Source organism: Miniopterus schreibersii, assembly GCF_964146895.1.
Source record: "Miniopterus schreibersii genome assembly, chromosome: 10".
In the NCBI taxonomy this organism is placed as follows: domain Eukaryota; kingdom Metazoa; phylum Chordata; class Mammalia; order Chiroptera; family Miniopteridae; genus Miniopterus; species Miniopterus schreibersii.
This window is the reverse complement of record NC_138110.1, coordinates 70,998,686-71,012,741: the sequence shown is the minus strand read 5'-3', so window position 1 is coordinate 71,012,741 and position 14,056 is coordinate 70,998,686. Positions and strand designations below refer to the sequence as shown.

The following is a 14,056-nucleotide window of genomic DNA, read 5'->3' as shown; positions in this document are numbered from 1 at the left end:
GTGGAAATTGGATGTTTTGTTTTGAAAAATCAAATGCACTAGATTAAAACCAAAAAAAAAAAAAAAAAACCAAAAAAAAAAATCCCCCAAAAAAGCGCCACCACAAAGTTTGTTTATATCTTCATTTCACTCAAATTGAATAGATGAAATGGGATCTGGCCTTTTTCATATTGTTTATGTTCTGCTTTGCTTCTTGGTTCTGGGGCAGGATTCCTGGTTCTGTTTGAATTTCTTTTCCTCTCAAGTATCATTTGCAAGATTATTATGGAAATTAATAAAGAGAAAGTATCTCTATCTCTATTCAGTAAGCAGTGTAATTGCCCTAATATGACATTAAATAATGCTATTTTATTAGTATTATAAAATACCTTTTAAACTCAAGTTTCCTTAACCTCAGTGTGCTTTTTTTTTAAGTCTAGAGGGAAGGAAGGTGATTTACATAAGTAACCACTGTAATATTTAAAATGAAGGGTCATTTAAGGGTCTCCTTTTCATCTCTTTTAATATAAGGGCAAGTTAGATCCTTGATGTATGTTTTATGTATGTGTAGTAAAATGGCCTATGTAAATAAAGTACATGAAATCAAAGTGACTAAAGTAGTTTTTGCTCAATGAAACTTATATAAATGGCATTATTATGTTTGTGTGTGTGTGTGTGTGTGTGTGTGCACACATGTGCATATGGATAGACAGGGATTACGTAGAGGATTGAGGAGTGATATCCTCTGATGGATAGCTTCTGATTTTTGTTTCAGCCATTATATTGCAACATATTAGGTGCTTAATTGGGTGAAGTTGCTCAGTCTAAACCAGCAGTTTGTAACTGTTTGGTTATCTATTGCTGTTTAACAAATCACCCCCCAACTTTATGGCTTAGAACAGGCAACCACAGTCAGGACTTGAAATTCAGTAAATCTAGGAACCTTTTTCATAGCTAACTTTTAAGTTGATAATTTTGTATGGCCTGCAATTAATGTTAAAAATATCCAAATGGCCCCTGGCAGAAAAAAGTTTCCCCACGCTTGGTTTAGAAGAACAATCATTCTTTTATCTTTTAGGATTATGTGTGTTAACTGGGTCTCAAGTGGATGGTTTTCTTGTTTTTGTTGTCGTTTTTGCCTCCTATGCTCGGGGATTCTCATGTGGCTACAGTCAGATGGTGGCTTAACTAGATGTCCATAATGGCTTTATCACATGGCTGATGCCTTCTTGGGGACAATCAGAAGACTGGGCTCAGTTGGCATGCTTTGGCCTTGCTCTTTCCAGGTAGTATCAGGGCTTCTCCCTGTCTAATGTGGCCTTGCCAGCAAGGCAGTTGGACTTCCTACCCGGTTGCTTAGGACTCTCAAAGTACAAAAGCTAAAGCTGTCAGGCCTCCTTAGGGCTTAGCCCTGAGACTGGTATTATGTTTATTAAAGTGAATCATGGATCCAGTCCAGATTTAGTGTAGGAGGGGATCACATAAAGGCATGAGTACTGGGAAGCATCATTCACTGGGGGCCTATAGTGACTACTGTAGTAATACATTTTTGGAGTAACTGTTAGCCCTTTGAGAATCTAAAAATGATGGATTCTCTTCTTAGAGCCGTGCACAGTTACCTGCATAAATGTATACACAATTCTAGTAAAACTTATGGGACTTTTAGTCATGGATTGCTCCTCTAAAGTACCCCTCGTTTAACTCATAAAGATTAGGAATTGACTAATGTAACAGTGGGAAATTGTAACCCACCCCACCATTCTTTTGACATTGTAAGTGCTTAATCTGACTAATATGTAGCTTGTAGGTAAACAACATGTTTGTATAAGAATCCTACGAACTAACTTCAGAAGATACAGACTCCAACCTTCAGTCTTCCCAGTTCTGGGAGCTTTACTGACCTTCAACCATAGAACCAGGATAACGAAGAATCAGGATGAGGCACACCAGAATATCACTTGACCAGTTTTGAGGCCCTTATCAGAGTGGACTGTGCTGGCCGGCATGTAGAGAACTTTTTAACCCTGCCCTCTTGATTTCTTTGTTCTGCTTTTCTTCTCCCTTCTTATAAAAACCTCTGCCTGAACTGAGATGTGGAGATGGGTTTTGTCACAAGAGTCCCCATGTTCTCAGGTTACTGGCACTTGAATAAACCTTTCCTTTTTCACCATCATCTGTCTCACCAGTTTGATTTTGGTGGCGGCAGGCAGCCGAACTTGGGTTGCAGTTACACTAACTCTTAAGTTACTGATTTAAATAGTAATTTTATTATTTTAAAATAACTGCATAAAATTTTATTCAATGGTTATCTTAGTTTCTTAGAATGATCATTAGGTTGTTTCTTGATTTTTGTTTTATTTATTTTTGCTATTCTAATAACAGTGATTTTCTTACATACAGCTTTTGTATATTTGTCTATTTCCTTACCATAAGTTTCTGGAAATATACTTGATGACTCAAAAGGAATGGATATTCTTAAGGATTTTGATAGATATTGACTGATTATACCTCTTTTCTTGTTAATAGCTAAGTATTTTTAAATTGAATTATTGTATACATCTAAAAGAATGTATTATATATGTAAGTTATGAAAATAAAAATAAAATAAAATCCCTTAAACTTATCACTAGCTTAACATGAACATTAGTAATAGTATTATATACTCCCACTTTTTCCCAAACCCCTGCCTCTCATCCAGAGATAACCACTGTTCTGAATTTTGTGTATCATATCCTTGCTTAAAGAAAAGTTTAATCATAATACGTATGCATTCCAAACAACATAGTGTTATTTTTACGATTTTTATTGAGCTATGGGAGCTGGTATCATATGGTATATAGGTCTCTGTGACTTGCTTCTTTCACTAAATATTATGTTTTCATAGTATTTGTCTATGTAGTTGCTCTATAACCCTAGTGCATTTATGTTAACTTTTGTATAGTACTCTGGTATGTATCTATATCCCAGAATTCTATGATTTCTCCTGCAATTATTAGCTGTAATTATTCTAAAAAGAAAACCTTTTTCTGATCAATCTATTTGGCTATCCGGAGGTACAGTTTATACAGGAAAGGCAGGAAAAATGCTCAAGTCTTTCTATTTATACCTCAGTTTTCAAAATAAGATGATACTTATGCAATTTCCTAATATACTCAATTAGGTTTTATATAATTTATTTTAAATCTACATTTATTTATTTGTTCATGGGAAATTGTTAGTTTATGGATTTTTATATATTTGATGTGTTTCAACTCATTGCATCCATTATTGTTTTTTTCCCCTGAATGTAGAAACTCTAACATTTGGAAGTATTCTAAATATACCTCTGTATTTAGATATTATTAGGTATATACACATTTAGGATTGTTAAATCTTCTTGACAGGTTGATACTTTTATCATTATAAAATATCCTCCTTTATCTCTAGATCGTCCTCTTTGTTTTGATGTTTACTTTGCTTAATGTTAATATAATTACATCCGCTTTCTTATGCTTAGTGCTTGTCTGGCATATAATTTTCCACACGTTTTACACTTGGCCTACCTTGCCTTTATATTTAAAGTATGTTTCTTATAAATAAACTGGGCTCTTCCTCTATAAAAAAATTCACATTGATAATCTGATCCTTTTACATGGAGTGTTTAGTTCATTTACATTTAATATAATTATTGACATATAATTATATTAAATCTGCCATTTTGCTTTTTGTTTTTTATTTGTATTTTTTGTGGTTGCTCTAGAGATTACAATGTGCACCGTTAATGTACCATCATTTACTTTAAAGTAATATATCACTTCACAAACAATGTAAGATCCTTTTGACAGTATAAATCCATTATTTCTTTACCACTCTTTGAGCTTTTGGTGGATATTTTAAAGTCCCTATATAAATCCCACAGTATATCATCATTATTATTTTTGCTTTAATGAGTTAGTTATCTTTTAAAGAAATCCACACACACACAAACACAAGCAAGCATGTACACACACTTAATGGCTTTAAAAAAATTAAAAAAAAAATTTACCTAGCCAGTCTTCTTTTTGGTACTCTTTATTCCTAATACTAGGCTTCTTCTGGTGTTATTTCCCTTTAGCCTAAAGAATGCCTTTATTATTTTTATAGTGCAGATCCACTGTTGAATCTTCTTCTCAACTCCCATCCTTTTCTCTCCCTCTTCCTTCTTCCTTTCCTTTACAGCCTGGCTGCCAGATTATTGCGAAGTTTGCTATGTGGATTTTAGCCCCGACCTCTATCTCTCTGCACCTCTAAGATCTTCCTCCATCTTGCTGCTCTGCCCTCATACTTTGAAGGACTGCTGCAGTGCACTTAGGAAAGACCCAGTGTCTGAGGAATTTCTCTTAGCTCTCCCTTGTTTGGTGGCTACTGCCTTGCACTGGGTGATAGCTCTGTGTACCCAAGTTGGTGGGGGAGGCTCTCTTAGGTTTCTTGTTCTATTCCCAGCCTTCAGCATGCACTTAGGGAAGATCTGTGTGATTGAGAGCGTGGGTATCTGTTAGCTTCAGGTCTTTGGAGCTCTTGGTGAAAACCTGCAGGAAAGAGACAGTGTGTGGAATCAGATTTTCTCAGTTAATGGGGCTTCTGTGGATTCTGATTCATTATGTCAACCCATATGTGGTCATTTAAAGTTTGTTAGAGTTCAACTAGTTTTTCCCTAGCCTCATCTATAGCATTTCTCTTTTCCCCCACTGCTTCCTTGAGAATAAAGGGGCTAGTTGCCCCTTCTCTCATAGGAAAGGCCTGCCCCTTTTGGAAATTTGGTTCATTGAGATATCTTTGCATCGTCACCTCTCTGAGTTTATAAAAAAAGCACACTGTTGTAGCTTATCTGGCTTGCTGCTGTTAGGGTGGGAGTGATGGACTTTTGCAAATTTCTGTATCGTAACTAGAAGTGGAAATCTAAGGGATCTTTTTTGGTGGTTTGTAAGACATATTAAAGAGTTTGGAAGCATTATTCTTCTTGCTAGTAATAGTGTTTCAGCTTTTGTCAATAAAAGCCCCTTTAAGTTGGCTTCTGTGGTCTCCGCATGGCTATCTTTGATGGTTTCTTTGCTTTTGGGTAGAACAAGATGTCAGAGACTCCTCTTGGCTACTTCTTTAGCCAGACCCTGAACCAGACATTTCTCCAAGGATCCCAGTTAATTTTAAACAGATAACGGTATGATTCTATCACGATAATCTTAGTATATGTGCTGCCGAAGTGAGCACCATGATAATCTAATTTCAATATTTTCACTGAAATTTTTATGTTAGCCTCTAGGTAATGATAGTATCACTGTTGCCTTTGTCACATAGAATTCATGGTCCCAGCAGTAAGTATTTTTATTGGAAATCAAAATGAAAGCTTAGCCTACTGGTTTATAACCATATGCTTATAGATTTTTAAATAAAATAATAGCTGTGTGGGTTGTTAATTTGGGGTTTGTGGGCCCAGTGGAATCTACACATGGATTTTCTTGGAGAATTCTGTAAATTTCCTGAACATATAATTTTAGGCAAAGATAGAGCTTGCTTTCTCATGACCTAGGAGAAATTAGGAAGCACAATCTTAGGCAACTTCGAATAAAATTATAAATATGTTTCTTGACTAAAATCAAAAGTTAAAAAGTAATACAAGTGATTGATTGCATTTCCTTTTTTTACCAGCATTATTTCTTAATAACAGCGTCAAATGAAAACCTTCAGAAATGCTCACTTTTATATCGTCTGTTTGCTTTTTGCTACTGCTTGGTCTCATTTGCGGTGGCCTACACATTTTGCATTCTTCTTCTTTTATCTGCTTTCTTGATAGTTCTCCTAGTTGTGGGAGGGTGGCTTGGGACAGTTTTGTCATTGCTTTTCCTGAAGTTCTCCTCTGCTGCAGACAGCGCATGCGGCTGCCACTTCCCCCTCCGCCTTCGGGGCTCGCGTCTTTCTCACTCTGAGCCACCTCGCACTGGTGAATAGAGAGGACTAGGCCGCGAAACTCTCCCCTGCGCGCCTCAGGAAGCCTCTGAATACTGAGTGCTGTTTTTAAACCCTGAGCTCAGCTTTAAAACTGATGACATGATTTACATTGCCTCTCCGTTGTGCAGAGGAATTTACCGAGAAGTAACATCGACTCAAACTTCCCTTTTCAGTTTTTAAAGAGGCCCTGGCCATTCAGATTACCCTTATAAATCACTTCTAATTGTTGTCATTAAGAAAGTTATTAATTAAATGTTTAATATATATGGCTGGCTTAGTAGTTACAGGTTAAAATTCTTGTATGGCATAACTGTCTTGCTTATGTTCTTTAGGAGCTTTATACTGCATATATAATCAATATATGTACTGAGATATTTCACATTACATTACATCTAATTGTTGATGTTTATAGCTTCATCTTGGTTTTTAAAAAAATTTTTTTTATTGATTTCAGGAAGAGTAAGGGAGAGGGAGGGAGAGAGAGAAACATCAATGATGAGAGTCATTGATCGGCTGCCTCCTGCACGCCCCCTACTGAGGATCGAGCCCGAAACCCGGGCATGTGCCCTGATGAGGGGTTGAACTGTGACCTCCTGGTTCATAGGTTGATGCTCAACTGCTGAGCCACGCCAGCTGGGCTAGGCTTTTTTTAAAAATTTTCACCCAAGGATATGTCTATTGATTTTAGAGGGGGGTGAGGAAGGGGTAGAGAGAGAGAGAGAGAGAGAGAAAGAAAGAGAAATATTGATGTGAGAGAAACATTGATTGGTTGCCTCCCATATATGCCCTAAGCAGGAATTGAACCTGCAACTTTTTTGGTGTATGGAACAATGCTCCAACCAACTGAGCCAACCGGCCAGGGCCATCTTGTCCTTTTTTTTTTTTTTTTTTTAAACTCATAAAATGCATACTGTAGGCCTTGATGCAAAATGAAATCTCCAATTTTAACATTACCCCTTTGGGACCTGCTTAGTGACTCACTATTTCTAAGCTGTTTAGTTAAACCTGGGGGCTATCTATAGTCCTGATTAGTGGTATCAGAATTTGTTGTACCACTTATCTGTAGACAATTATTACTTTGATCTTGACCAGGGATTCAGGTTTTTGAGGCTTTTGAATTTTCTTTGCTTGGATCTCCTTTATTTGTATGGTGATATCAGCCTTATTTCTGCAGTGGTGGACATCATGGAACAAATATGTTACATAAGTGTTCTGTCCATTGCAAGCCTCTTAACTAAATTTTAACTGAAATGTTATTGAAGTTCTAAAAGTACTTTCAGCTATAAAATTTTGTCCTGTAAGGAATTTAAAGTCATTTCTGCTAAGTTATTTTTTTCCAGTGAGGAAACTGAGGCACAGAGATCTTAAGTGACTCATCTTAGGTTCCACTGGAGATGGTTCTCCTCATCTGTGGTTTCTCTCTCTAATGGAACAGGAATCCAGGTAGAAGATGTCCAAGAGCATCACCTGAATCTTACAGACAGTGCTGTTTCTTTTATGGCTGCCACCCTAATGAAGTTCTCACGTGTAGATAAGTCTAATGCTCACATATGTAGTGTGTGTTCCAGACAAATGCAATAGTAGTGATAGAATTTTAGGGGCTCCGTCATAGCTAAGAACATCACTTCTACTGGGGGTTGTTGCCTGTGATTTTTTTCCATGTCTTGGACCATTTGTCCCTGGTGTCCTAATTAGAATGTTATAATTTAGATAACTAAATTGAGAAATTTAGAGCAGAAGCAAGATTCTATTTCATCATCTGTATTCATACTCAAAGTGCATATTGGATAAATTCCTACATTGAGATGTGACTTTGACAAAGAGGGGTGAGAGAAAGGGCTGGCTCAAGCTTTGGGAGGGGACACCTCTGTGTTCTTAACCACAGACCCTCTGATATGATGGATTGGATAAAGGATTCTCACTACTCATTTTTGCTGAAGCTTTTTTTGTTTGTTTTAGTTCTTTTGAAATAGGTTTTAATCTATGAAAGTATTTGTATTTTTACAAAACTGGAACTCTTTCCATTTTATACAGCTACTTCTTGTTCAGATAGTTGAATCTTTTGTGGTTTAGTTACACCTTCTCAATAAACTTGATAATAGTAATAACTAATAAATATCAAGCATTTAGCATATGTAGCATATGCCTAGCACTGTGCTCTAGAAGAGATATTTTCCTATGTTTAGTTGTAACTGTTCCAATATATTTGTCCACATTATAAATAATTATGAAATGCTAAAGCATATGTCAGTCACATCCTGGTTTGTAAGAGAGGAAATCTCTAGGACATAATTGTAAAATTGGTTTTTCTTTTGTCTATTTTTCATTTAACAAAACATTGGAAAAGCCTGGGTTGTTCTTGATAGATTACTATAAATATCCAAAGGGGCTATGGATTAGAGAGAACTGAATATTGGGGAAACACTAAACGTGTGTTGGTGACCGTAACCTTTAAACATCTTCACTACTTATTCCACCTCTTTATAAAGCTCCTTATGTTTTCGTCTTATATATAATAGGTTCCAGGTTTGATAACCATGGGGACACTGTGAAGACTGAAATCATGTGTATTCTATCACTTTTAAGGCAGCCCTCTCTTTAATTTCACAAGACAGGCTTGAAAACCAGAAGTAACCCGACTCCGAAACTGGCAGTCAATCCTCTGACAGGGAAAAGGTGACGTACTGCGTAATAAATTCCTTTGTTGAAAGAGAGATGTTGCAATACTGGAAACTGAAGTACCAAATGTTTCCTTTTAAATTTGGAGAGGCCTTTCCTCATTACTTATCTGTCCCCGTGGACTTCTAACAGGGGATGTGTTGAAAGATTTTTCAGATGCCCACTGGCCGCAGTGAGAGTGAGTGGCAGCATTTAGAAGATGACATAAATACTTCAAAATCATCAGGAATCCTCGGAGATGTGTGGTGTGCCCGGTACTCAATGTGCGCTTTTGTTGCTGCCGATCCTGTGCGCAGGCCGCCTGGGAATGTGGGTTATGTCTGTCCTGTGAATGCAACTTCACTTTCCCCCTCTGGGGGCTCTTTGTATCAGAACTGAGGTTAGAGTGGTTTAGAAGAAATAAAGTCTCCCAAAGGAGAGAAAGATCTGTGAGTTTAGGAGTTACATTTAAAAACCCTAATCTCATTTTCTTCTTGTATATAATGGGTTCCAGGTTTGATTAGCCTGGGGACACTGTGGACTGAACTCCTGCGTTCATGGAGGAATTCTATCATAGTCCCCTACCATTTAAATACTACAGTAAAATCCTACATTTAGACACTACATTAAAAATTTGATATTTGGGGCCTTTTAATTTTCATTTTGTAATAATTTGCCTCATAGCACCACTGCTGCCACCACTAAATGAGACAATAATAAATGAGATTAAAAAATTATCTTGAAATGCAATGAAGCTGTATGTTAAATGTCAGCCAAGAGTTGGTAAATTTTCGTGTTTCTCCGCATTGCAAACACTTTTTAGTTTGTTACTTACCATTTGGGGCTAAAACATAATGTGACAATATGATTTTATTGGGCTGTTACATTACATACTTTTATTTATCTTAATTTGAAGATGCATTTGTTACTAGAGCTGAAATGAAAATGCTAAATTTGTGACGACGGTCAGATGAAATACAGCATCTGTAGCATTAGTTCACATTCACTCTTACCAACTCATGACCTCAGATATGGGGGAGTGAAGTGCATGGAACCAAGCCCAGTGAGGGGACACCCTCCCTTGCTCTTTGCTCTCTTGCTTAAGAGAAAGGATTGCAAATAGAGAAGTGTAACATTGAAGTCAGGCAACAAACCTGTTGGGGAAAAAGTAGGTATTTATTATAGAAGTTGGTTAAAATAACAAACATCATGCCTAATCCATAATCTCCAGAAAACTACAGTTAAAATGTTTCCTGCCAAACTAACAGATCTTTATCGTATTATTTGTTCTGTTTTGATAATGAAAGGTTTACCAGGTGGCTGTTTTGACCCTATGTGAAGGCTCTGCTTGCTTTGAAGCAGTAGCCTTTAGAACTGCAAATCAAAGGCTAACCTCCTTTGTAACTGTTCTGGCCTCTTAGACCTTCAGGCCAGCTGGGAATCAGCTCATCCTAACAGGAGGAAAATGTAGGCTAGGATGAGGAGGAACGGTTTTCCTTAAGGCAGTCGTGATCCTCATTGTAATCTTGGTTAAGTGTTTACTAAGTGCCCAGCGCCATGCGGAGTGTTTTACATGCATTGGCTCATTTTGTCCCCACAACAACTAGATGTTACTTCCATTCCACATTTTGCTGCTGAGGAAATGGAGGCTTAAATAGAGGCCCAGAGTCGCTCAGCTGGTTTCAAACGAGTCTGACTATAGAATAGAAAGTGATAGCCTCTACTTTACAGTGCCTTATGGCCTCGAGGTAGAGTGTGTGTGCGTGTGCGTGTGTGCGTGCGTGCATGTGTGCATGTGTGTATACCTCAGGATGTATCTATTTTTATCCCTCTTCTTTGGAACTCTGTGCATCTTCAGCTTAAGGATTTTCTTATAACTTAAATTCTGGAAACTCTATCCATTGTCTCTTCAAATATTAGTACTTTCTCCCCTGTTCTTGTCTCTTTCAAAATGCCTGTTAATGTGCTGGATATTCCTCATTTTATACTCCAGACTTTCTTAACTCCACATTTTCTTATGTGTTTATTATTCTAGGGTGCTTTTTAGTTTTCCACTGATATATCTAGTTCTCTTGCTTTAGTTTCATTTAATCTTGTTACATACATTGTTTTAAACATTTTTCTAATTTGAAAAGTTTTATTTGGTTCCTTGAAAAAACTGTACACCTCCCCAGACCCCTGCTCCCAGATTGCTCTGTTTTTTAAAGTTATGATCTCCTTTCTTTTCTTATCTTTGCACTACAGATCGTTCTACTACCAGAGTAGTCAAAGTGTGATCTGTGGGTCAGATTAGGCCCATGACCTATGTGTGTGCAAATCATGAGCTAAGAATGATTTTTAAACTTTTAAAAAGTTATTACAAAAATGAAAGAAAAATATTTGACAGAGATCAAATGCAGCCTGTAAAGCTTAAAATATTTACTTTATCTTTTTCTTACAGAAACAGTTTGTCAAGCTGTGTTCTATTATCACTACTTCTTGGTTTGGTCATCATTCTGATTTTTGCATCACACAGTCTGCCTTATGGAGTGTGTGAGTTTGTATATATGTGTTTATGGTTTGTAATTTTTTTATTGTGAGTTTATCTTTAGTGTGTGTCGTGATAGATTAAGGATCCCCACAGGAGAGGAAATGTTTTATAATTCTGAAGTATGGATGTGACATATACCAGAGTCTCAGCAACAGGAAGCACACTGGGAAAGAGTCAGCTGAGACTGGGTTAAGGGTTGAGATTAATAGATCACCTGGCCATGGAGACTGGGTCTGGGAATATCCAGGGTTCCTGCTGAGTCCAGGGTTCTCATCTAAATCCCTAAGGTTGGCCTGTAAGATATATAATCAGGGCACTGACATCTAGGCTGGCCAGAATGATAGTTGAGTGAATACTTCGTAGCCACACAGGGGTCTGATACCTTTGGGGAGATCTGACAACATGCAGCAGCACCCCTGCCAACTGCTGTATACTCTGGGCCTACCACCAAGTAGGTGCTTAATAACAGTCTGGTGAATGAATGGATGGGGAAGAAATGAAAATCAGGTCCATATTTTGGGTACCAGTAAGTACCAGGCAGGTATTTGCTGTGAACCTTTGCCCTAGACTACTAACCAGATAGGAAGAATCTGAAGAGATACCTCTAGTAGTTGCTTTGTTGATTCCCCTTGCAGTTTTCTACATAAACAATTACGTTATGTGCAAACAGGAGCAGTTTTACTTCCTCCATTCTGATCTTTAAGCCTTTTATTTCTTTTTCTTGCCATATTTCAATGGCTGGAACCTCTAGTATATTTTTGAATAGCAGTGATAAAAGCAGACATCATTGCCTTGTTCTGATCTTCAGGAGAAAAAATTCAACCTTTCACAATTAAGTTTAATATTAACTGTAGGGCTTTTGTTGGTGTACTTTATTTCTGGAAAGTGATCATTGAATTTGGAGGTTTGATCTGATTCAGGTATAATATTTTCAGTGGGGGTGGGCAGCACTACAAAGGTATAATTTTATCAACAGATGCGATATCTGGTTGTATCTTTTTGTGGTATTAACAGCCACTCATGATTGTTGCCTATATCAGTTATTGTATTAAAGGTTACAAATGGTAATATTCTAATTCTGTTGATTTCTTCTTTATTTATTAGTTGGGATATTTCTGTGGAGAAACTTTTTCTTCATAAACTATTTAGTTACCCTGCTGTATAGTTCCTACAGGAAGTACAGAGAAATCTTGGTGGGTTTCTGTTTATCAGTTTTTAGAAGAGTGAATTGGTTCCATATCATCCTCCAAAGGTAACAAAGGGCTTTTTTTAAATCCTCACCAGAGGATATGTTTTTTGTTGATTCTAAAGGGGGGGTGGGGAGTGGAGAGACACATCAATTGTTTGCATACTTTGTGGGTTGTGACTGGGGATTAAACCCACAACCTGGGTGTGTGCCCTGTCTGGGAATTGAACCTGTGACCCTTCGGTGCATCCTCCAACCAACTGAGCCACCCAGCCAGGGCAACTAAGTCTTTTTAAAATAAAAGATGAATTCACTATGTCCTTAAATCCATTCATTTGTCATTTTTATTGATGCTAAATAAGTGTGTACTTTTCTAAGTTCTTTTAGAACTTGGTATTTATTTTACTTTTCTTCTAGGTTTGTCGTTGGGTCTTCATTCTATATATAATGCACATTTTCTGTTGAGATCTGAAAACATAAATACACTCTTACTTGCGTGAGTTAAGGACAAAGGAGGGTATAATGAAAGGCTTGTTTCTAATATCTTTGAATAAAGAATGGAGCTGTTTTCCATTGAATTACACTTCAGCTACATGGCATCATATTTAAGAAACCTTGGAATTTTGTGGGTAAAACCACAGAAGTCAAATTTTTCTTTGATTGGAACCTGCAGGAGAACAAGCTTTGGTGTCAAGGCTCTTATGTTAGAGGTGATATATGTCAGAAAAAAGTCATAATTTTAAAAGTTCCTTGGTGAAATCAATCATGGGGAAACCCTGTTATTCCTGTGTAACAGCAGAGGAAAAAGTCTCTCTGACACATATTGTGTATTTCTGATGTAATGTTAACTTCATGTGGTTTAGCTATTTGACTTGAGGTGTGTGTACATAACCTTCTGAACACTCATTTAGCTTATAATATGCCAATTTCCTAACAATTATTATTGTTCTAAAGTATAACATTTCACTGTTCAACATTAGATATGTCCACAAAGGGAATTAAAATTTATGGAGTTTCATGAGCTTAGCACAGTGTCTCTACATAGTAAATGTCAAAAATGGTTTCTATTTGCTTTATTGTCGTTCTTCCCCTGATTATAAAAATAATATTGCAAAATTTTAACAAAATAGGGATCACCATAATCCTGACTAAAAAGTTATGTATTAAGTTGCATATCTAGACCTTCCTGTAAGTGTAGATACTCACACAGACATACTTAGATCTTGAAGGGTATTTACATTTACATTTACCAAAAAGCACAGGGGAATTCTTTCAGGCAAAATGTCATTTGATTTTTTTAAAAACTTCTATATTCTTTTAATGGTTTGCATTTTTGGCAATGAGCTTATATTGCATGTGAATACATGATATACACCTGTGTTTATATGTGCATGTATGTATAGAGGGGAGGGTGAGGAAGAAGGGAGGGACAGAGGAGAGGTCTACAGATAAGAGAAAATTTCTGAAATGAAAAGTACCAGCCTGGTTTAACAATTACAGATTGTATTTTTAGCAACATTTATTGTTAGTGCCTAACTTCTGTCCCAATATGTACGAGCTGAACAGAGAACTGGGTGTCATATGTTGGTGTTGGTTTAGTTTCATGAATTTAAGAAATTTAAGGCATTAATTAAAAGAGGTTATTTCATTTGATAATCTTAGCTCACATTTCTTTGGGATTGCTAATAACCTCCCCTCTCCATTTACCAGTGTAGTGTGTGTGCACGCACGTATCTGCA

The 14,056-nt window shown here is 36.9% G+C and overlaps 1 protein-coding gene across 9 annotated transcripts in view; it reads left to right on the top strand.

Annotated features, from left to right (window-relative positions):
• TASP1 (taspase 1) overlaps window positions 1-14,056 on the top strand; it is a 271,602-nt gene that overhangs the window by 92,372 nt on the left and 165,174 nt on the right. The window lies entirely within an intron of this gene.